At 40.6% G+C, this 24,730-nt stretch overlaps 1 protein-coding gene across 2 annotated transcripts in view; it reads left to right on the top strand.

The window, feature by feature from the left end:
- The first annotated feature begins 14,520 nt into the window (after nucleotides 1–14,520).
- The window catches only part of mid2 (midline 2), a 135,479-nt gene continuing 125,269 nt past the window's right edge, over nucleotides 14,521–24,730 (top strand). For both annotated transcript variants that reach the window (XM_027281912.1, XM_027281909.1), the window contains exon 1: nucleotides 14,521–14,986. The gene's annotated coding sequence lies outside the window, so the exon portion shown is untranslated. The remainder of the gene's footprint in view (nucleotides 14,987–24,730) is intronic.

The following is a 24,730-nucleotide window of genomic DNA, read 5'->3' as shown; positions in this document are numbered from 1 at the left end:
TTTGCTTTGTTTGAGTAACACCAATGTATGGGCACTAGAGGGCAGTAAAAGCAAACCAAAAAGAAAAAAAAGTCTCTTGTACCCCACAGCGCACAAAGTTACAGCTTCTAATTTGGATCTGTATGTGTGAACAAAGCAACCCATGTTATTGTTTATAATGCGTGCTGTTTGTGTTTGTTGTTGTTGTGGTGTCATCTCATTGTGGTGGCAAGAAACAATTTGTGGCTGTCATCAAACTTAACCAACCTTTGCTTTTCAGTTGACATCTTTTAGTTGAGCACTGCAATGCAAGTTAAAATGAAGTGTTGTAGACGATGGAAATGCAAAATGAGAGAAAAAATAAATACAAAAAGGGAAAGAAATGCAACAAAAAGTAATTTGATTAATTTATATTTGTCTTTCAAGTGTTTCTAGATAGATTAAAGTCACTATGCACTGCCAGGCTGATGTGCTGGGGAAGTAAAGCCGAGCTCAAAATGTTCTCAATACGATATAAATGACTGATCAAAATTCCTATTTACATATTAAAAACTGCTAGGTTCACAGTTAAACAGGCTGTGATATAAACAAATTAAAATCATTGCAGTGTTTCAATAAACCAAAAGTTCTTTTTTCACAGAGAGATGACCAGAGTAACATAAATTATTTACAAAATTAACATTTTCTTTTTTTCATTTTCATTTTGTATTTTTTGTTTTCTGCAGATCAGTAAAGAGCCACTCCCCGACACCATGGCTATGATAGTGTGTAATTTCTTCACTGCTGCCTTCTCACATGTGCGTTTGATCCACTGCCTGAGGCTGTGATTGGCCAAGACATCAGGGCCAGACATGCTCAAATCCTCCCATTGGTTGGCAAGATATGGCCCATAATCCTAAGCCTCTCACACCCTTTGAGGATTAAAATTTTCTGTCCAGTCATCTTAAAGAAGTTCGCCCCACTGGCCAGGCTTGGATTGTGGAAAAGTAAAGCACAAACTTTACAGGCAATCTCTCATCACAGGAACATGCAGCGCTGAGCCCAAATGGTGAGCATTAGTTGGCTGTGAAGGAGAATCAGGCCATGAGTTAAGCCAAGGAAGTAATTACCGTTGTCAGGAAACAGAAGTCTGAACTGTCAAGGGTCTGTCTCATGCACTCCAGTGCTTTACCGTACCATCTCTCTCACCATTCAGCTTTAATTCTACGCTTTCAACTCTTTTCCTTTTTTTCTTTAACATATCTTCCGTTCCGCCTTGGCTTTGTCTTCCTGGCGAAGGAAACCTGTATTGACTCAGTGTCACTACCTACCGCTGTTTGCCCTCAGCTTTGTTTTAGCTTGCTTTCTATCAGACCCCAGGCATTACTCACCACATATCTATCATTTGTCATGTACTGAGACTTTCAGGCATTTAGGACAGTGCTCAGTTTTCACTAGATATTTCTTTTAAAACAACAATATATAATTATTATACAGCTTTGAAATCAGTTTGATGGTACACTGACTTGTAATATCATGCATGGTATCTCTGGTATTTCCCCTCTGCTCTCTGTGCACCTGTTCTTGCACTATGTAAGTCGGTTGATCCTGATAAGACAAGTGCATGAAGTGCATAACTCTTTACGGTCCTAATTCACACTAATTCCACAGATTTTGATGAAATTGGATCATGTTTTATGGAGAAAAAGTTTTATAATCGCACATCCTTTAATGAGGATTTTTCGCCTGTGTGGGAGTTATATATTGAATAAGACACAAAGAGATTTGTCAGTGTAACTGACTGATTACTGTGAATGATGAAAACATGATCTCCATAAATTCATGTTGTAGGCGTGGAATATATTTTATTCAGACCCTAGCATGAATAAAATATTATTATTAAAAGTGATATTTGAGAACCTGATCATAATTCTGAACTAAAAAAATGCTTGATCCCTTCATTAGGTTTGTTTTCAGCTTATTTGAAGTTCAAACAGATCAGCACTTAGCATCAGATGTACGAACTTTTAACAGCAGCATTTAGATATCGCTTCTAACGATCTCTCAGTGAAGCCATTTTTTCATTAGGGTCTTGTTCTCTTTTGGAAAACATTACATATAAATAGAAATTTGTGTTGCAGCCTACATTGTGGTAATTGGTAATGTGCTCGACACTAAAAGAGGACATGTTTTTCTCAACTCCAGGCTGATATTTTGGCTTGGGAACTGGAAAAGAGCTCAAAAGAGCTCTGAAACATGTGTGGGAAGAAAGAAATTTACAGAGACTAATCGTGTTGCTGATGCTGAATTTGAATTTAAATGTAATTTAGTTTATGTGCCAGCGGAGCTCCTTAAAGTCAGAGCTACACACTCCAAGCTCGACTTTCACCTGAAGCTTATAACACCCATTTTACTGCCTGTAATTCCAATTATGAAAGTTTTATTAGGATGCACGAAACCATTATCCCAGGGCTTTAGGTGTTTCTGAGAATAAAATTTGAGGTGTTGATTAATGTGAAAACAATTTTACCACATTGGTATTGGCAGACGCACATAATCACCCAGCTGTGCCTGCTCTGTCAGTATAACTGTGTGCAGGGACATATCACGAAATGGAGCGAAATGGGAAAAACGATCAATATAGTATTGATTATCTTTAATGGAGGCAAAATAAATGAAACATCCACAGCCAAGAGTGTGCAATGAAAGATCTGCCTCATTTTGAATTTGTCTAATCCAACAATTTCAAAAGTTCACCTCCAAACACAATTGATCAGACTTAGATCTGAGTTCTCATCTATTATTTTGTCTCCTTATCCATGAAAAAGGATTTGTATTATGTAGACTCTTTGGTTAAGGTTAGCTAAAGGAGTTATGTAGTTAAAGTTTTGGTTGTGGTTAAATAGAAAAGATTGCTCACAGAAACACCCTCACAGAAGACAATATCTAGGATTAGGGTTTAAAACTTGGTCACCAAATTTAAGGACCAATCCCTCCCGTTTATGTATGGTTGCATTTAGACTGGAAGTGGCATGAGCACTCTCCCTGATTGACGAGCCTTAGGAGGCTTCAGCTGCTCACTATCCTCCATGTGGATAGCATTGATTGGCCTTGTTGGGCTTTTCAAGTCCAGCTCCTCTTGGTTAATTACAACATAGCCCTGAGCATTAGAACAATGGATATGTTTATTCACAGCTTTACAATTTCACTTTGTTTTCTACGTGAGTGATGAGGGGCGATGTGGGTAAAAATGGATTCAAAAACGATCTAGACGGGCTGAGATGGCTGCTCGGGCCTCTGAAAGCTGCCGTGTTGTGACAGTTTAGTGACTGATTGACGCCGCTGATGGATGAATGCATGCTTGTTTGCTCCTGAGGCTTGTTGTGGCACTCAGCATTTATTCGGCCAGTCGGAAAGGATGTGTGTCAGGTTGAGGGTGAACACACACCAGCAAACAGTGTCCACAGCACAGACCAAGCTAAGTTCACTCTTACTTTTTACGTCATTAAGATTGTGCCGCATCAACATTTACGATTAATTAAGGCCTGAAGTATTTGGTGCCACTGACTAAACCCCTCCCAGTGGAAATACTAATCCAGGTTTTGCAGCTATGTCTACTTGGCCACATTCTCTGCAATTAAGACTGTGTCTTGCAGTATTCTTACAAATAAATTCCACCTAGTCTCTCAAATCCACAAGTGAAATACAACCTTCTGCACTGTGCAGTACAATTCTATCCTATGTGACAGCACACAGCGCTGCAGCTACCGAGGCCTGTCACTCACTGTTAATTAAATCCCAACGGTTGTTCCATGGAGAGGTCCTTATTTTTTTTGGACAAACATCATTAGACGGAGCACACACGTAACAGCAGGTGGCCTTAAGTCCATCCACTTGTACACTCTCACTGCATTTTCAAAGGGAACCTTCACAATTTAATTGCGATTTGTTTTTTGGTTTTGTTTTGTTTGTTTTTTTAATCATGTGCTTTATTTTCTAATGAATTTAAGGTCACTGAAAGAGGATGTGCAGCCTTCCTGTGGTTGTTGTTAATAGAAACAATGTTTAGAAACAATGTTTTGGATATTTTTTCTGCATTTTAATATATTGGGAGATTATAATAATTATGACATGCTTTTGTAACGTTGTTACATAGACTATATAGCAGATAACAAATTGGGAAATACCCCATTAATGCATCATTATGTGTCTTTGTGCCATTGTGATTTGTGTTCCCCTATGTTCTCTCTTGTCAATACCGTAGTCTTTAGCAATGATCAGACATTAAGACTTAAGTATATAGTCCTTTTAGGCATAGTCATTACTTGAAAAGACTCCTGTGAAGAAATACTAACATCTGTGTGCTTGTGTGTGTCAGCCTCTTTTCAGTATACTGAAGGTCTCCTTTGGGCCTGATTGCTAAAATGACCGGCCTCTCTAATCAAATTCTGCCCCGGATAATTTACTTCAATTTGTAATTCAGTAAGTGGAGTCAGAGAAGAAATATTGTGATAAGAAAGACCAGTCTTAACGTGCTCTCAGGGGTAATCTAGCTTGTATAGTGGTTATTAGCTTTAGTGCCTCAAGTGCAACAAACACACTTTGACTTTTTTCTTTTTCTTAACACACATTTATCCAATCAAAACTTGCTATTAGAATGTCAAAGTGTAAGATTGTCTGTGAGCAGCCTCCTTTTCAAATAGGAGTTCAGTGTGAGTTTTTAGTACAGTCATGCATGGTTTCAGAGTATGATGTGCATCCTAACAGGTGTCAGGAACAAATTATACAAGTCTCTGGGATAAGGTTTGAATTTAAATGCATGAATACATGATGTACTATGTTTTTCTTGTGAGTTGACACAAGGACTGCTGATATTTTGTGTTTTTTAACAGTTTGGTAACAATCCTGAAGTAATATTCTCCATGATTTCCATGTGCTGTGAGTAAAACATGTCACTGAAATGCTATATATCCTTAGAGGGACCAAAGTCTATTTGAAGGACAGAGCACAAAATCCCAAGTGTGAACACTTCCTCACCTCTCACCTCCCTCCCTGTGTGGCTCAACTTCTACCACGCTAACTTTAGTAACAAACCCCACTGGTGTACATTTCCACAAATGCCACAATCGGAGGGGCTGTGTGCATTTTGACGGCACCGGTGGGATTGGGTGACGTAGAGGTCAAAGGTCAAGACAACTGTGACACATTCCCAACTGTGATACTGTGTCTGGGTGCTAGGTTGTTTGACTTTGTTTGAGACAGATGAAATGCCACGTTTTTTTTAAATTTAGGACAATAACAGATGGTATAGCTTATGGATGACGGTGCATGATTAGTGTATGTGTCCTAGTATTAGAAAGTATGCATGGCTTCTATGAATATGAGCTTCTCTGTGTACATATGGAGGAAGTGAAGTGCTGCTGGGTCACCCAGTGTGACAGAGAAACTATCTGAGGCTTTTGCCTTTGATGTCTCTCCAGCAACGCAGCATGCTCTTTTTCTGTGGGCTGTTGGGTTGCTGGTGGTGTGGTGGCAAACAACATTTCTGTGCATTCCTTTCATTCCCCATCATATTCATATAAAAAATCATGCTCTTTTTGTTTTATTTTCTCTGATAATGATTTCCTAGCTGTCAGGAAGCCCAGTGATCTTTTAAAAAATGTAAGGACATACTTCAATAAAATGCTGAGAGAAATCTCTTCAAAGCTTTTTTCATCATCTCTTCTTGCAGGGTTATTTGCTCACGTGTTTGGCAGATCCAGTCGTATGATAAAGATGTACCACTCCTTTCCTGCCTTTCTTCATCTGTCAGTCTGAGCCATGTCTCCAAGCAAAGCCCCCGGGCCGGCTGATTCTGTGGCTGCTCAAGTCGGACAATCTCTGGTGGAGGTATTTTTGGGAGGCATGACAACGATTGGTTGTGACCCTCAGGTTTAGGGAGTGATAGATGGCCTCCACTGGAAGGTCCTTGGGTCTGCTGAGTGGGAACCGTGGGGGGAGGCCAGAGCACAGAGGAGGCAAGCTGCCAGGGAGTTCAAGTCAATATGCTGACACTTTGTACCTGCGTCTCTGAGGTCTCACAACCAAACCACTAACAACCAGGGCTCTTTTCCAGCGCTGGGCTTAACATCCTGCTGCAGCAGTGACTGTATGAATTTTTTGCTTCTTTTCACAAGCCCCTTATCGCTTGCAGCACTATCTGGATGTATTGATATCCTATAAGCTCTATGCTTCTCTAGAAATAAGTGTACAGCACAATTGGGTACATTTAACCACTTCCATTTCCCTTCCCTGCAGCATATACTCAGCTCAGTCAGCTTGATGGCATGACACATAAAAGCACACCGGCCAGTGTTTTTTTCTCTCTAGTCATGACCACTCCAATGTACAATGCCTGTAGAGCTGCCATGCCCTCAGACTGATATGCATATGAAATGGTATTTTTGCAGTAAATTAAAAGCTTTATTTTGGAGAGATTGTTGGAGACACATTCAGGTGCCAAAGTTGATCCTGAATTAAGTAGCATAACACTAATGCACATGCTTTTCTTTCCAGATTAGGGTGCAGGAGCTGACATTTAAAACGCAGACACAATTTGAAGTCAATATTATGGAGCTGGATAATATATCCATATGGAACTGGATATGACCTTTCTTTGCTTTTTTTTGCTGCAGAGCTACTGCCTCATTTCTGCTATTAGAAATTATGCATTATATTTCTGTGGCAGACATTCCTTTTTTTTCCCCCTTAATACGAAGACAATGCTTCAGTCACACTTTCCCTTAAAGTCATTTTTTATATAAGCACCATCATCATTTCATAAATTAGCAATCACTCATTTTCTTTTTCTCCCTGGGGCGGAGGTTTTCATGTGGATTAACTTTTCTTTTTCTCTGAGTCAGACATGTTGCAAAGGCGCATATTCAACCGTTGAAATTATTCATGTTGATTAAATTCCTCCCTGGAGAGAAGTTTTTTCTATTAGTCAGCCTTCATGTTAGAATTCAGTTGCATACACATGTACACACAAATGATCTGATCAAATTTGCTTTAACAGGCCTTGAAGGCGCCGGAGCTTCTTACAGTCTCATTTTTGGTGATAGTGGAAACAACTAGTTTCAGGCTCTTCTGTCTGCCGTGTAGCAGCATGCAACAGTGTGGCAGAGGCACTAAGATAAAATGGCCTCTACTTAATCAGGAAAATTGCACTCTCCCCATCAGTTTAGTCCTAACTGCGTCCAGTGCTTTCCCTCCATCGTCCCGTCCCTCTCACTTTGTGCTCCACCGTTGAGCCTTCTGTTTGTCACAACTTCCTGGCACTTTCACCCCTATCTGATTCCATCACACTGAGAGCCAAAGCCTTTAAGGCCATTAAATCTTTCCCAATTCAATTTCAGGATGGCGACACTGCCTTGCACACTGCAGGCTGCTGCCAACCAAGACTCTGTCATAGACAGGGCCTCAAGATAATCACAGACCCCCCTTCAGGTTTCCTAATCTGGCGATGCTTCCCGGGCAGGCAGGAGCAGATGCTTGGATATTCTGTTCAACTCTGCTGTGAAATGAAACCACCCCCTCAGGCCTCTGCCGATGGGCAGAGTTTTATCCTGCCCATATGAGGCTGCTGTCAAGTGCCTTTATGGTGCAATGGACTGGGACATTTAATAAGCTTGAGAATTAAAAGGAAACACGTCAGTCTATACCTACGGCTACCTCCAGCTGTCTTTCATTCTGTGGCTGCACAAAACAGCAATTTGCTTACTTCTGGAACTTGGTACAAAGAGATTTGGCTCTGTGCAATCTTGATATAAATCATAACCTACACATGGATGGGAACCCTTTGGAGCATGATACAATTACATAACATAATAAACATTTGAAAATATTCATGCACTCTTTAATCAAATACTACCTCAATTTTTTTTACCAAATATGTCATTTTACTAGATGTTTGTGCCATAATATGAGAGTAAGAAAATACTATTGCAATAAATGAACAATAAACATTGTACATATCTAATATTATATGTCCTGTTTAAGAGAGTTCTTTTGCACCTGTGTGTAAACATTAAGTTGTTTGGTAACAGAGAGAGAGACTAAAATATATCCAAGATGGATGAATTACAAGGTCTTCTTTCTTTACAAGGTGAAATCAAAGATTCCAATAATGTGAGAAAAACAAGAGAACAGCTTCCAAATCTATTAACCAAGGGCAAACATTTCATACGTGTAACTGATTTTACAGAAGGCTTGAAATAAATGATATCACTCCTCATGCCTTCCTTCAACGGCTAATGAAAATCTATCAAGTTAATTATTTTACAGTTTTCTATGTTTGCTTCCAAGTTCGGATTAATAAATGCCGAATCTTCCCAGAACCACAAGCTTATGGGCTGATCGCTTTCACCAACTTGTTCCATCCACACTCACATGTAAAGCTTCCACGCTTTTTTTCCCCCCATTTTTCGTCTTTCAATAGTGAGAAAAGTGGACAGATTATTTTCCCCCTGAGTTACGATAATTATCACAAGCTTCTGGGTGCCACCCGCTGAGCACTACGTTTATCTACCTTACTTCATATCTCTCTAAATTGTCAGACACGTCAAAATTCCTGTCTGTTCCATATCAGATATGTTTCGGTGGGATAGTAGTCAAAGTCTACAGCAAGCAAGATAACCTTTCCCGAATGACAAATCCCCAGGCTCTTCTGATTGCAGTCTAGTTTTCTAATGTTACTGTATTTCTGACTTTGTGACTGAGAATTCCCTCAGTGAGACCATATCTGACCGAAATCTGCAACGATTACTAAAGTAAATTTTAAACATAACTCATGTACATTGCTGATAAAGGGGAACACTTAAATGAATAAATAAATATATAAATTTGTCCACCTGCCACTGTTACAGTATACATAACTTGAAAGCGCATAACTCAAGCTAATCAAAACACCAAGTACAGATACAAACTCCAGCTCTGCAGTATTTTTAATCATGAAACACTCTTAGAAACTGCAATTACAAGTCCTTTTTTCAGTGGCCTTGGGCTTTTCTAAACACAATTACCATGTGTAACACTAAAACCTAAACCTTTCCTTATTAAATTACCGTCAGAGTGGACGAAAAAGGGAAAAGTTGTTAAAAGCGTGTTGAGGGGTCAGGTTTGCAGAACTTCTGTGGTGGTCTTGCAGAGCTTCACAGCTGAAGAATAGAGAAGTACAGTACAGTCTCTGTAGACTCCAGCCTGTAACCACCTGCAAGAAGACGTCTTCCTGTTGAGGCATTTACAACCCGGTGTGATTGCAGGATTTTATTTGTGGCTGGCTCAGTGACCGAGAGAACCGACTAGATGTCAAGCTGAAGCGCAGCAGCTGTCAGCTACTTACTTCAACACTGATCTTCAGAAGCCACACACAAACGGACAGACGGACGGACAGACAGACAGAACTCAAATACTCAGAGCTCCATAACAAAGAAATGTTTTAAAACTTCAAATGCTAAAACATGCACAGTTGGAGAGAAGAGTATCAGCCAGTGAGATATTTACATAATATGTAATTAGCAATTCACTATTATTCAGTCCTTGGAAACTTGCAGCGTGCATGATGTTGTTGCTTGAGCCTCCAGGCATACAGCTGAGCCCTGATTAGAAGTTCCAAGATTTTTATGGCTCTGGTTTCATTGCTCTTTCTCAAAACTGTAAGCTAACAGATATCCTCATTTTTAATAAAAGCATGTTAACAATTCCCAAGGCCAAAAAAACATTAGAGGAATACTAATACTGTTTTAACTGATATTTTGTTAGTTTTAAAAGTTTACAATATAGTGCATATACATTGTGTCCATTCAACATCATAGCATAACCATGTTTTTTTTGTTTTTATTTATATTGTGCACGCATGATTTGTTTAAATTGACTTTAAACTTATCCGTACTCAAACAACTTTAAAAATGGGTCAATCCTTGTACCAAAATTTTATTAATTATCCCATACAGTCCCATGTGCACATAGCCTCATTAATTATTGCTTTTCCCCAGCCTCGGTTACCCCTCTTCAATTAACTATGCATAAGCCTTGTAATGATTAACAATATGTTTTGGGCTAATCTCTATGTAAATGAAGTGAGCTTTGCAAGAGAAAGTGCAATTTACCACTTATCTGCACACTAAATACTCTTTATTGACCTCCAAGGGTTCAGCGTTCATGAGTAGTATGTCTTTTTTTCCACTCTAAGTATAAAACATAGAGAGACCAGCCAGTGACAGCCTGAGAAATGAGAGAAGAGAGGTCTGTGCATAGAAGTTTTTGTGATCCCTTCCGCTGCTTCTGGCATACATTACAAGTTTCCTTAGGGGAGGGACAAAGCGTGCAGCCACACACTTCACAGGAACAAAAGTGTACATCCACAATCTTTCTCTCTAAAACATATTGTAAGTGTCTTTGTTGAATGTATTTCCTTCCTTGTGAAACATTTACACAACCAATTTTTTTTATATTTTGAATCCTGCATTGCTCCATGTTTACTCAGTCTTCTTCCTTGCCTTAGCAGGCTCGTTGCTACGCTCCTTCGCTCATTAGTGCCAGCAACTTTCAATCAGCTGATAATGGCAGCATGTCACCTATACGCTCATGCTAATGAACAAACATAATTCACTCATAAAAACATTGCTCGATAATGCTAATGGTGGTCAGAAACGCCACTTCGCATCACTTCAGTGCCTCTTCTATAATAAGTGTAGGTGCATGCACATTTCTGACCTTGCCACACCCAGAAGTGAAGTGTCAGCTGCTGTAGACATATTGATAGAGAATAAGGGCATTGTAAATTCGGTGTTGTTATCTATGATAAAACTGCAGAAGCAAGCGATCTCATGAGAAGGAAAGCAGGAGACTGACAGCTGTGCTACATAATACAACGACTGGAGTTTTGTCGCCACGGGAAAAAGAGCAGTATTTGAGCATTTGAGCATTTTTTGATAAGATGCTCTGACCATCTATTGACGGATAAGTTTACTTTGGTTTTGACATGAAAGAGGAACGTCTGTAAGAAGGTGTAAAGGCACCTGGACATCAATTATAAAAGAGCACCATGGAAATGTTATCTGTTTCAAGGACATCTCATTTTGAATCATTTGAAAGGATCTATACATTTCTTTGACAGTCTTCAAGTGTCTCAAGTGTTAAATGTGTTCATGAAGGAACACTTCAGTATCAGTGTTTATTCTTGAAAGCATACTTCTACATAGAGCTCCAGTGATTAGTTGACTATTAAATTAGTCACCAACTGTTTTGATAATTGATTAATCGTTTTCTAAGAAACATTCTCTGATTGCAGCTTTTTAAAATATGATGTTTTTGTTCTGGTTTCTTTAGTTCTCTATGACAGAGAACTCAATAAATTTGTGTTTTTGTGCAAAAACAAGGCACATGTCACCTTGGGAAATAATGATCAACATTCTTCACAATGATAAATCAAGAAAATGATGATGAAAATAATTGTTAGTTGCAGTCTTTCTACAGTTGCTTTGGATGCATGGATTAAATACTGAAGTTCACAAAATTGAGCTCCAAACAAAAACAAAACCATCATCAGGTCAGAGGTGATGCATCTGTCATTGGACTTGCCTCACCTTGGCAGAGATCAAACCGCCTACCTAGCAATGATATGTCCTCGGGGGGACTATTGGTTTTGCAGTCTGCGCACGGCAGCGTAAAGATCCACCTGCCACCTTTGATATTCAGTCCTGCAGACACACTGAACCCTGGGGATCCGGTTTATCAACTTCCCGCATAAACATAAATTCCAGCTGGGAAAGAGTCACAGCACCTGTATGCCCTCATCATCTGCTTTACTGCAAGTAATCCAGAGCGAGCCCATTTCACAGATCATATGCAAATACTGTATGCATATATGCTCTCCAGGCAAAACTGTGAGGAAGATTGTTGTGTTTCCCTTTAGCCTATTTTGAATGTGGTTTCCTAGCGTGGATTGCTCCACGGGGGGATTTCCTTTGCGCACCATCATTCTAAAAAAAGGGAGTGCTTTTATGGCACAAATCGGGATTGATTCTTCAGTGGGCTAAATTAAAAAGGTATATTGGGAAACACTGCGATGTGCACTGAAGAGAGCAAATTCAGTGTGTACAAGAATACAGTTAATAATGATGCATGTTAGGATGATGGCGACTGGCAGTGTGTGTGTGGGATGGGAGTGAGGGGAGACAGGCAGAGAGACAAAGACCACCAATCAGTTTCCCCTCCAGCATTAAGTTGTCCTTCTCATCTCCACTGAGTGAGCACCTTGTCACAGAGGAACTAATTAAGAGAACAACTTGTACGACTTGTAGTGTTTAACATCTGTCACATTTGCATTTGAGAGCTGTTTGAAGGCACACCCACGTTAACTCACCTACCGGCCTGGAAAAGACAACCCCTTTTATCTTCACCAGCGCTTCTATGAGTCAAGTGGCAGAAAAAATTAGGATGCACACATTTGAACTTACGCATTGGTCCGTCTGATCAGGGCTGCCTGAAACAGTAATCACATCATCACCAAGCTCAAAAGTCATGGAAGGGAATGCTGAAATTTGACTGCTTTTCAAGCATCTATTCCACCTTGAACCTAGGTTGGACATTTATTATCTTATCACACCACATATGCAAAGTTTCCATTGTGCATGCAGAGCAGCCGTCAGCAGTAATGCGTGACAGACATTTCTCTGCCTGCATGTGTAGGCAGATGGCTAATGATTGCATATTAGCCTGCTGTTTCCAGCCGCCCACCTTAGAAATGTGACCACTGGTAGCTGAGGACGTGGGTTTAGCCTAACTTGCATTAACTTGAATCTTGTTTGATAGCAGATTGAAAACATGCATGTCATACACTGCCAAGCACATACAAAATCAAAAACTGACATTAATAAGAGGGGGTGAATATTCAGTAATTTGACAGCAACTTTTGTTGTGCCTGCTTTAGAGCAAAACAGGCTCACACATCCACCTCACCACATACAGAGCAGATTCACTTCTGTTTTTCATAGAAGTGACTTCTGTGACATTTCTTTTACATGCATTTTGTCTGGAATATGTTATATCAGAAGCTTTCAATCAATTTCTATTTAATATATCTGCATTTTTGGTCTGTTTGTTTTAGATAGGACAAGTTCCAGCACTACATAGAGTATGGTCAGAATATCCTCCCGTTAAACACAGGTCATGGCCTGTAAACTAGCACACAGCTGTTGAGCACAGAAAGAAAGAAAACAGAAAAGAAGTGTGCCATATTGGCTGTTAGGCCAACTGTATCCCTCCTTACACCTAAACCAGTCAGCATGTATTTGATTCTAGCTCCTCTAGAAACATGCTGTGCTTATGAGAAACAGCCAAACTTTGCATCCTTTCTCAAAGGTGTTTACGTACTGTCAATCTCGCAAGAATGTAGTATGCCTCAAAGCTTATGCGTCATCTGATTATGATTGTCTGCTACATCAAAAGACATCAGATGGAAGAGGGAGGCATTTGAGTGTCTCTGTCACTGGCTGCTGCAGCAGTTTACACTTCACAATCTACTACAGTATCCAATATTTGGTCTATATTGATGCAGGTAGGTTAGCTGAGTGTGTATGCTCTGCAACATCCTTTTTTGCAGATATACAAGTCTACAGTTAAACGTTAACTCTAAAAAATAACACTCCAAGTTATGGGGCAGTTACTGGAATGGTCTTGAAATGCTGAAAAACAAGCTGTTTCTTTACAGAATGATCCTGTTCCATTAAGAGTGTGTTGCACTATGGGTTGTTTGTATCCTTAATGGTGCTAGACGAGCAAGTTTCTCTGCCTCTCTGCTGCTACTGTGTGTCTCTTACAGTTAGTCAGCACCAAATATGTCTATTAAGCCCAGATTGACCTACAGGGATTTCTGCTGACTCAGATTTGCTGTCACAGATAAAGAAGAAGAAATAAAGAAAAACAAGTGGAAAGGAGGGAATCACTTCTCCTAATGGCTTTCCTGCAGAAATGGAACAGCAGAGTTGTCATCAAGTGGCTAAAGGTGAGGTGCCTCATAAGTTAATGCCATCATAGAGGATCATGCGCCCCAAATTACAGGCCAGCTACCAAAACTGTCAGCATATGCTTCCAAAAAGGAGAGTGCGTCACTGAAAAGCATTTCGAACCAACTAGCACTGTCTCCTCACAGCAAGAAGGTTCTTCGAACGTTGGCTGGGGCCTTTCTGTGAGCTGAGACGGTTCCAAGCTAATTAAAACATTAAAAGTCTGATTAATGATTAATGATCTGTGAATTTTAGAGTTTATTCTATTTGAGTTTCAAAACATTAAAATAATTAAATATGCCATAGTATGTGCACATAATCTGCCAATCAAAGTGTTTTTTACTTTAAAAATACTTTAGGGCCAATTATAAAACAATTTCAGGAACTCCATGTCTTAATTGCTTAATTACTGTATGAGTGAGACAGGTGTATTCACATAGAGATCTTACAGTGCGTTTCGTGACAGCGACACCGTGAGGCCACAGGGGATGGGAGGGCGCGTGGAGGAGGGGTGTGGGTGCGCACAGCTCGGGTTTGTTGCGCGGGCACTGAAGCAGCGGTGTAACCGATCCCAGCTGCTGCCGCGAGGGAATGAGAGCTATTCGCGTCCCCCGTGGGTTAGTCACGTGTCCATGGGGAGCGTTTTAGATTGGGGACCGCGACAGGAGAGAGAGAGAGAGAGAGAGAGAGTAAGGAGCGCACCGTTGCGCACAGCCGAGTTGGACATCAACATCTTTAACGCGCGTTAAAACGATCACGCGGCGAATCAAGCAGATCAGTTTTGTTTTGGGGCGTTGTCACATACACTCAACAGTGGTGTGTGTGACACACAGACCTGTCAGGCACCAACACGGTGTGTGTCCTCAGTCACTCACTCGTCAAAACTTCTGCGCTTACCAACTGTGATCTTTACTGCGAGCGTCACGTTGTTGCCAGCCACTGCTACAAGTCGACGCACGGAGCTGTCACGGCGAACAGAGGTAGGCTGTGCTTCTTTTTTTTTAAGCAATAGAGTAGCGTGCACACAAATCATAATAGTAATTTAAAAAACTGTTAGTTTGTGCGCTGTGCGGGGCTCTGAATGCTGGGCTGCAGTGGGATTATAAACCGTATCCGCTGTTTACGAGTGTATGAAAAGCTTTTCTCCTTAAACACAAACATGCAAGATGAAAACAATGAGTGTGTGACTGATCTGATGGTTTGGAAAAGCGACAGTGCCCTCGCAGATCTGTTTTTGTTGCGCGTCAGAATTACATCATGGATTTAATATTTGTGCTTTTATCTTGATTTCAAAAGGGGCCCTCAAAGACACGGTCAGAGGTGTTAAAGAGCGCTGAAACTACAGTACACTAAGTATGAGGCTGCCAGCTTCTCTTTGGCATCTTGATGATATAACCATGAGGTGCTTTCTCTGTGTGAGATATGGATGATTTTGAAGCTTTCTGAAAGCCACATTCACTGTAACTATCAGGTCCCTCATAGTGTAGTAGGTCTACTATAGTAGTAGGTCTACTATAGAACTGACCTGAGCTGACTCCCAACCACACCCCAGATGCCAGCCGGAGCAACAGTAAGACATACAGTACAGATACTTGTAGGTGTAAAGCATATAAATTCCATAGTAGTGCCGAAGGAGACGCAATAGAGTGAAGAACACGCAGTAACAACAACAATAGACTCCCTACACAGTCCCTGGGGACGTCCCATCATTTTGTGGCTCTGACAAAGTGCCAGTATTGTGGAGGCAGTGCTGCAGGTGACAGTGGAAGCACTGTGGCCATTGAGTGTAAAATGTCAGCTTCACATCAATAATGCACGACGGCAAAACAAAAGGGAGAGCAAGAAAGTGGGACCCAGTGTTGACCCCTGTCTGTGCCTTTCACCAAATATGCATCTTGACTCTCTTAAATAACAAAGTGTTTGTTAAAATTGATTTACTAATCTGAATATAAGCCCCACAAACACACTTGCCTATACTTGTGCTCCAACATGTAATATTCTGTCAGACTCATGTAGCAATCCCACGTTTGATGCACTCTATGTTCTACTTTTAAAAAACTGGCGCTTCTTCCATCTTAGAAAAGATGATTTATTTTCCCTCTCTTTCTCTCTCTCTCTCTCTTTCTCACTCTTTCTCTTGTTAATGCATTATCACTGTGGTTAATGAGACAGGTCTCAGCGCATGGGGCCCGACCCTCTCGGAGACAGCTCTGCTAGTTGGGTGAATACAGCTGACACCCTCATTCATCATGCATCTACAGGGTGCTGCCTGCTCTCACAGTCTTCTCATGTCAGCCTCTCTCTCTCTCTCTCTCTCTCTCTCTCTCCCACTCTCCCACTCTCTATCTCTCTCAATCCCCACTTTCACCCTCAGATGATAATTATTAAGACATTATAATGACAAGAGCAGTGCCTTTTTCTTTGGAAAGACAGGGTGTCAGCTTCTACGTGCTGGGATGATTATAGCTGTGACAGAGGTTGGCATTCTGTGTTGTTGCTGCAGCTGTGACAATTTCCAAGAATAGATGTAAATACCTACTGTACACTGGCATACCTGGTTGACTCACTGCTTTTTTAGTTTACGCCTCTGCTAGCAGATTGTGCAATTGCTGTTTCTGCAAAATCGACAAGAGGCCGACCAAATGTTTTAAAGAGGAAACTGAGGTGCAATGCCAAGATATTTTGCTATTTTTTCACACATTTATAACCATTAAATCCAATTAAAACAAATCAAACTAGATACTCTTGATGCTGTGATTTCCAGAGCTTGATGTTTCCTACCTATATCAATAGCTTTTATTAGGATTGTGCCAGAACTGTTAATCCCACTACTGGCATGCCAGATCAAAATCACCATGTAATATTGAAATGTTAATAACTGACCCATACATTATAGTGAAACTTAACACCCAGGCATAATTAGGGCACTCTTGATTAGGTTTTGTTAGCTTGGTTGTAATATTACAGAATCCCTTTGCCTACTTTTTGATGAGTAAATTGTAGAGTTCATTTACTCTCTGATGGACACAGGAAATATCTTAATCCCAGTTTTATTGTGACTGCCTGGCATGACAAAATAAATCCTTAAAAAGACATTGGTCATGTTCTTTGGTTTGTTTTGGGAGGCTCCGTACATGTTATTGGCTTTATCCTCACAGATCAGTCAGCCAGAAAGGATACCCTTCACAGGAATGTTTTTATTCTGGGCTGTCTGTCAACAGCTGATGCCAGTTCGAATCTGAATGAGGCATTTCTCTGAGAGTCAGCCTCTTGGCGTATACAGGGAGTCTCTTGAAACAGCGGGGGGCTTGGCATGTTGTTTCAGCTTTGCTAAAGTTGGTTAAGGATAAAACTTCAGCTTCCTGTGTAGGAAAAAAAAATAGAAAACAAAAAAAACAAAACAGAAAAAAAAACTGTTGTGAAACTCGAATGCTGTTGTTGGCAGTGCAAACATGATGTTTTTGCAGTTGGTGGTAACACTGAAAAGTGGCAGAAGGATTGTGTCAAATCATGAAGGAAAATGGTGTAAAGTCATTGTTCTCATTGTTGTGGAGAAATTGCTGAAGTCAAAGGTCAACAATGAGGTCAGGAAAGATGAAAGTGTTCAGGAGCCTCTGATGTCTTACGCTGTAATATTTATTGACGCTTGGCCAAGGAGAATTAGAGACACTCTCAAAGTTCATCAGAAGTGCCTGAGTCTGTCTCACATTCTGCCCAACTCATCCTGGTGGATAGACTTTAAACCTCAAGATAACCCAAATACTATACGTCCAGAATTAGTCAAAGAGAATGTTTTTATTCATGCAGGTGTTATTGTCAGCATATTCTAGTCTGGAGACACAGATGTCTGTTTACGCAGATTGGAACATCAACGGCAAGCTATCTATTATGTCTAGGAAGGCAGCAACAGGTCTCCTCGACCCTGGCCACCACAGTGTTGAGATAGACTGGCACCTACTGTTCCCAACCAAAGCCAAACAACTAATACTGCTGAGGACCTCAAGGCCCCACACGTGACCTCGTGTAACCTAAGGATAGAAAATTCCATAACACTCATCAACAAGATCAGGTGTGAACACTCAGTTCTCTAGAAACATTGTGGTCTATGTTGTGGTGTGCTTAATTTTGAAAAATCCAAATATGTAACGCATGCGATTAGTTGATTAGTCAATTAAATGTCGCTACCCTCGCTAGTTAACACCAAAAATATTAGTGGGTTAAACTGATTCTAATGTCTTATTAATGTACATCACTGGTTAACTGTTGCATCTTTATGCACCCACCTGCCACTATCCTGGCCTGCAGCCCCGGCAGGTGGCACCCCACCCTCCCTCCCTGTGCTAGTTTCTTAGATGTCATCTCTGTCCCACTTTAGAAGTTAAATTCTAGTCATAAACTTTGGTTACTGCAGTGTGCTTTGGGATTCTACAAGCCAAGTTCACTCTCTATACGCATCTAACCTCGCCTGACAAAGGATGATGGGACTAGCATGGGAAGTACAGTAAGTAATGATGACATTTAGGTTAAGAAACAAGCAATCGCATTATAAAACACCTGCCTCACTGTATATGCCTACCACAGGCGGTGTTTAGCTGATATTGCGTCAGCTTACCTGCTCTCTGAAAGGTGTAACATTGTCCTCTGTAGCTTCACATCAGCGCTGATGCCACGTCATCTACGTTTTGTCATTCGCATCACAAAGTTAGCCAGCCAGCGAAAGATGGTAAAATATATATCATAAAACTTGGAATGGCATCATCAGTGAAGTTATCCCTCAACAATCAAGCAGCCATGAGAATGTTATGTCTCTTCTCTATTAACATGAATAGCATCTTCATTTTCCCCACAACCATTCATGTCACTGTCCAGCAGGAAGATCTTGTCCATATGGTTCCTCTTTCAGTATTATCTCAACACGTTTACTGACATCTAAATGCCAATAATGGCCCTGTGTGCATGTAACAGGATATGCCGGGGTATTTAACTTAACGGAGTAACTTGTTAAGCCTGGCTGTCTGTGCGTGGCGTTTGTGTATTCACAGTCTTTAAATTGTGCTCAATTTGATGTTTTCTTGACTTGAATTGATTTTCCTTTAATCAATCGCGAAATTAGCCCTCAGGAACATCCCTTTTGAAACAGTACACAAAGCATCATTTATACCTCTCCACATCATGTTCTGCCTCCACATACATTTCATATATCAGATTACAGGCAAAATAACAGAAAGAAACAATTTCCTTCTTAACTGTTCATCATTTTGCTTTAACGCCTATGAGAAACACAATTAAATTTGCATTGCACAGTCACGGCTTGTTCCATATTCTTTATTTTGATCTGTGGATGCCTACAGTACAGATTGCTCCAAAACAAACCAAAATAAAAACACCAAATGTCTTGACTTAACCGAAGAAAAGAGACATTTCTTCAGCCTTCTGCACTGCCACCATTTATTTAAAGCCGGCTGTTTATGCCAAGTACACATGCCTGCTTGTGTCTGTGGACCCTTGTGTGAATGTGTGTTTCTAGATATGTTTCCTTATACAAAAACATTGAAATTATGACAGTGTGACAGAATAACCTAAGGGTACCCGACTGACACCGCGATGAACTGTGCCACATGTATCTGTGCCAGCACGACGGCGGCAACACAGCACAGCCTCCGGTCGGCATCACAGTAGTTTGCCTTACCACTCATCAGGGGTTTAATATTCAATTATAAGGGTCCTCTAGTTCAAGCTGCGTTGGCTGGCTTGTGGAACAGCCCCACTGATTGATGAGTGGGCATCTTAGCTAAATAGGCTCACAGTTTGCCCTGAAGAAGGAGGAAAACAAGGCAGATGGCTTGTGGGGGTGTTTTAATGACGTGGCAGGAGTTTCTTGTACTTTTGCCTTATTAGTGGTATACACAGTAACAGGATCATGACAGTGAATCACTGTTTAGTCAGATCAAGCTTGAAGTAACATGAATTTTAAGTGTAATCCATAAATGTTGACTTATACAGTAGTGTTTATATAAGCATGACTTCTTCTAAAATCATAAACCATTTTCTCTTTCCCTTGCTGATCCCTTTGTATTGCAAGAAACCCTTTAAGTGTATGTGCAGTTTGTAAACAGAAAAAATGAAGCATCAAGGGCAAAAGTTTAAAAACAATGCCTGCAGAAGTGTAATATGACAGTGTCATCCCGCTATCGTGTTTTGCCGTGACAGTTTGTCAAACTGTCATATCCAGCTGAGTCCGGAGAAGTGCAGGCCTAACAGTGTTGTGCCAACAAACAACATGCAGACAGACAAAGAGGCAGAGAGTGAGACAGCGGTTCAGCATTTGCCTGGGAACAGTGTAGGTACAGCAGCTTCACCTCTGTCATCTCATGGCAGATAAGATACTTCAGCAGGTATTTTGGACTTTGTGCTGGTGGGCAGCTTCTTGGCTAAAAGCTGGACCAAGCTGTCAGTCAGATTAGTCTTATGAGCCATTGGTGGGAGAGCTGTCCTATTCTCGGGGGAGACAGCCGTTAGAAAGATCTGCAAATCCCCAACAGTGAGCATGCATGCGCACAAACACACATGCACGCACAACCCCCACTCAAGAATGAAGGGACAAGATCAAGAAAGGTCATGGGAGGCTCTTTTCAAATAAATTCCTTTCTTTGGGAGATTGCTGCCTTCTCAACGCCCTTCACGCACATGTGCATGTATTTACCCTCAAACACACACACACACACACACACACACAATAAGACATCCTGTTCCCTCCTCTGGAGAGGGACAGCATGGCTGGGCTGTCCAATGTTTATGGGTCAGTGATTATAACTGATTATAACTGACTATAACAGTTGGTGTGTGTGCTGTAGTAGCCAGTGTGTTTCTGCATCTATAGTTGTGGTTCTCAAAGAGCCACTTCAGAAAGAAAGATATGGAGGGAAACTAAGCTGGATGCTTAGAACAAACACACATTTGTTGAACAGTGTTACAGTGTCATATCAGCATTTTGCCATATTTTATATCAAGAGGTAAAATCTCCAACTCTACCAAACTCCAAAATATACAAAACACAGAACTGGGCCATGAACAGTGATTATCTTCATAATTGACTAATCTGTTGTTCTATTTATAAATTTCTTTCTTTCTTTTTTTTAAGGTCATGCCATCAAATCTCTTATTTAAAATGAATTAAAGTCACTCTACAGGTCGACAACACATTAGTTCCAAATTTATTTGCAGTCACTACAAGTCCAAACAGTGACAGAATCTAACCTAAACTTTTATGCTATTCCACTCCTACGCAAGACGTGTACATAATATATATTACTGCTGATAAAATATTCAATTAATTGTGAATAATTTTACAGTATTGCATGTAATTTGGTATTGCTTTTCATGTTGGTCCACACCATTTCATTTACTCCCCATGTACACAAATTCAAAACATGTTTCCATATATATAGTTTTAGTGTATTCATTTTCAACAGTCTGTGAAATGTCATAACAGTAGGTCCTCTCCTTGTGTTGGTTTTATTCTCTCTATATTCGCAGAACCAGCTGAATGACACAAAGTCAAGCCCCATGATATTATCGCCCTAACTCCCCTGCAGTAAATTTATTAGAGGCAGATTGCATGACTGAGGCGACATGTCCAGCATTTCGAACACGGAGGCTGTGTGTAACTCCAACAGAGGAGTCAGAGATGTTGACTGATGTTCAGCGGGGACCTGCTTGAAATAATCCTAAACTACTCTAAATTGTGTTCACCCAGGGGAGGCAAATAGCTGCCAGCCATTCTTACCATAAATATGCGGTGGCCTTTAGCTGTGTATTAAAGGAATCATCAAAGGTTTTATTCAAAGCTTCTATACCTGATGATTGCTTTAGTTAATTCAGTGACAATGCTGCTCATCAGCTCCTGTGAAATGCCAGTGTTTTGTGGCCAAGTGTCCTTTCATAGCTTTAGATTTGTTCCAGAGTGATTATAGGCATTCTTCTTCTGACAGCACAAAAATTTAGAACAAACCTCTGATGCAGCCTGCTTGGATTAAGCTTAATCCCATTCTTCCACCCTGCCTTTACTTAAACCTGTCTTCAGTGTGAGTTGTATTTGATAGTATAAGCATGACATATCTGAAGATACGGTATATGAATGGCTTGGACCGTGTGACTGTAGTGGCTTTCTGCAGGGTGTACAGAGTAGGTTAAATGGGAGCTGAATCGAAAATGGCAGCGACCTCTGGTTGTCCTCTGTCACCACTTGTTCTGTCACAGCAGGGGAGGAGCAGTCAGTGGAACTGTGAGATCTTCTTTACTTAATTCACTGTGATAAATTACTCCTAACCTTTCACTGTCTGGCTGACCTCTGCTGCCAAACTACAATGTAAGGATTTCCACATACATGCATGAGCATACTCAATTCCCCTTCCTGCTTCTCTCTCTCTCTCTTTCTCTCTTTGTGCCTCCTCCTCCCCTCTGCCATTCCTGCTTTTTTTCTACCTCTCTTTCAGATTCATTCGACACACATACACACACACACACAGCCTACAAACATGATCTAAATCTTTCCTTTGTAGTTTCTAATCATCTCCCTAGCAGGCTCTATCCGTTCTCTACGCGCTGCTGCCAGTTTCCAGCCAGATTATCTGTTACGTGTCCTCTGCTGTGTTGATGGGAATGTTAATTATTAGATTTATAGGGAGAAGAAATAATCCGTCACAAGCATACGCCACTAAATTAAAAGGTCACGTATGTTGTTTTTCAATGACCCGCGCTAATTGCTTCACCTCACAGTCAGCCGATTCAAGAACAGCTGACCAACTTGTCATCCTCATTTTTTAAGTGGCACTCCTCTGAATCTCTGCAGGCCATGGCAGCTCTAATCAACATGTCATGTAGATTCACATTAATGAATAACGGCCTGTGTTCTACAGTTTCACACAATGCCGAACCATAAGTTAGGCGATAAACTGGGCGTGCTATGTAATTGTGATCTGCTATCTGAGATCTCTGTGCGCGTTCCAAACAATCAAATGATTACGCTTGCATAATTATAACTGCGTCAATGTGTTTGGACGAACTCTGATTTCACATTCCATGTTCGCCGCTTTATAATTTTGAGATGTAAAGACGCTCGCTTGGTACAGTTGTGTCAGAACACTATCTCACGTGCACTTTGTATGGGGCGTGATCTGGCATGGCGTGACTTGCTGACAGAAATAGGACTTTTACTTTAAAAGTACAGAGTCTCCCTCCCTAACCTGATGTGAAATCTTTTCACGGTGATTGCCAAGCTAAACCCGAGGGTGCTGAAAGCTTCACACTGAGCCTTAGGATCATATGATAAGGTCAGATACAGTAACTCCATAAAACTCAATAGGACTTGAGGGCTCTACTAGTCAGATTATCGCTTTTATTTTAAGAACCCTGGAATTAAGAAGTTGACCACTCAATCAAAAATAAGTTACAGTGAAGCAGTTAGTATAGATTGAAAAAAAAAGGTTTCTTGTACAGTTTCTTGTACAGTATTGGATATGAAACTTTCAAACTTTCAACCTCTGATTGAATGTTATAAATCAAAGATGGCAGTAATATATACAGAGAGAGCCTCCGCAGGATCTCGTGCACTCACTGCCCACCTCAGGTCACTTGTTGTCATACCAGCAGGCTGAGACAATGAGTCAATGCTCTCAGAGGCTGGACAAGCTCCAAAATTCTGACCCTGCTCCTCCACCTCTGCCATTCGGGGTTTTCACACACAAAATAAAGACTCTCGCTGTTCCATAATGGCTTTTTTCAGATCCCATGGTTAAATTCCTCGACCAATGAGAGAAGAAACCAATCCTCAGAAAACTCTGACAAAGCAAGCAAACCTCGCAAGCATCCAGGGAAAAAGCAAGCAGCTCTCACTTCACCGCTGCATCGCCACCCCTCACTCCCCTAGATATTTGAGGATTGTGATGCAAGATTAAAAAAAAAAACACTTTCATTCTTGGGGGCTGTTTGTGTATTTGGTTATCAGAAAAAAGCCATACACCAGTCTGAATGTGGTCGGGTATTGTCTGTTTTTCATATGTGCTGAAATACAAATCTATGGTGATGATGTCTGAATGGGTTGAGATAATGAAGTGGTGGCGTTATCACGGCACCGCTGCTTGTGTGACTGCATAATCTCACTCTTTACACATTCATGTCTGAGTAGATATACCCAATTTTCCCCTATTTTCCCTTGTGATAGTTTTTTTTTCATATATATATCAAAAGATTTTACACATTCCTGTGAGGGAATGAATGACTGGATCTAAAGACACTTTTTACTCTGTGATTTTTGATGCAACATTACATCAGTATCTGACACATTTATGCTTATTTTACTGCCACATAACTCCTGTTGTTTAGTTATCAGTGAGTCTGATATCACTCATATCAGTAAGTCAGAACTGCATTCTCCTTTTACTTGCTGATTCTGCTTTTAAAAGCTGGTATTCACATAGTGTATGCCAAAGCAATTTTAGGAATAGAGGTGCAACAAATAATGATTTATTATTGATTAACCTGTTGATACATTTTCTGTTTAAATTACTGACATATTTACTTTAGAACCTATTATAGTGCATAATAGGATCCTTTCACATATGAATAAATACTCAAAGGAAGCACTTGTTCAATGATTATGCTTGTTTATATTGATCTCTTGTAACATTTTCCTGTTTTATGTGTGACAAGCCCCATGTGGAGCA

Source organism: Larimichthys crocea, chromosome I (genome assembly GCF_000972845.2).
Source record: "Larimichthys crocea isolate SSNF chromosome I, L_crocea_2.0, whole genome shotgun sequence".
Taxonomy (NCBI): domain Eukaryota; kingdom Metazoa; phylum Chordata; class Actinopteri; family Sciaenidae; genus Larimichthys; species Larimichthys crocea.
This window is presented reverse-complemented; position numbering and strand designations above follow the sequence as displayed.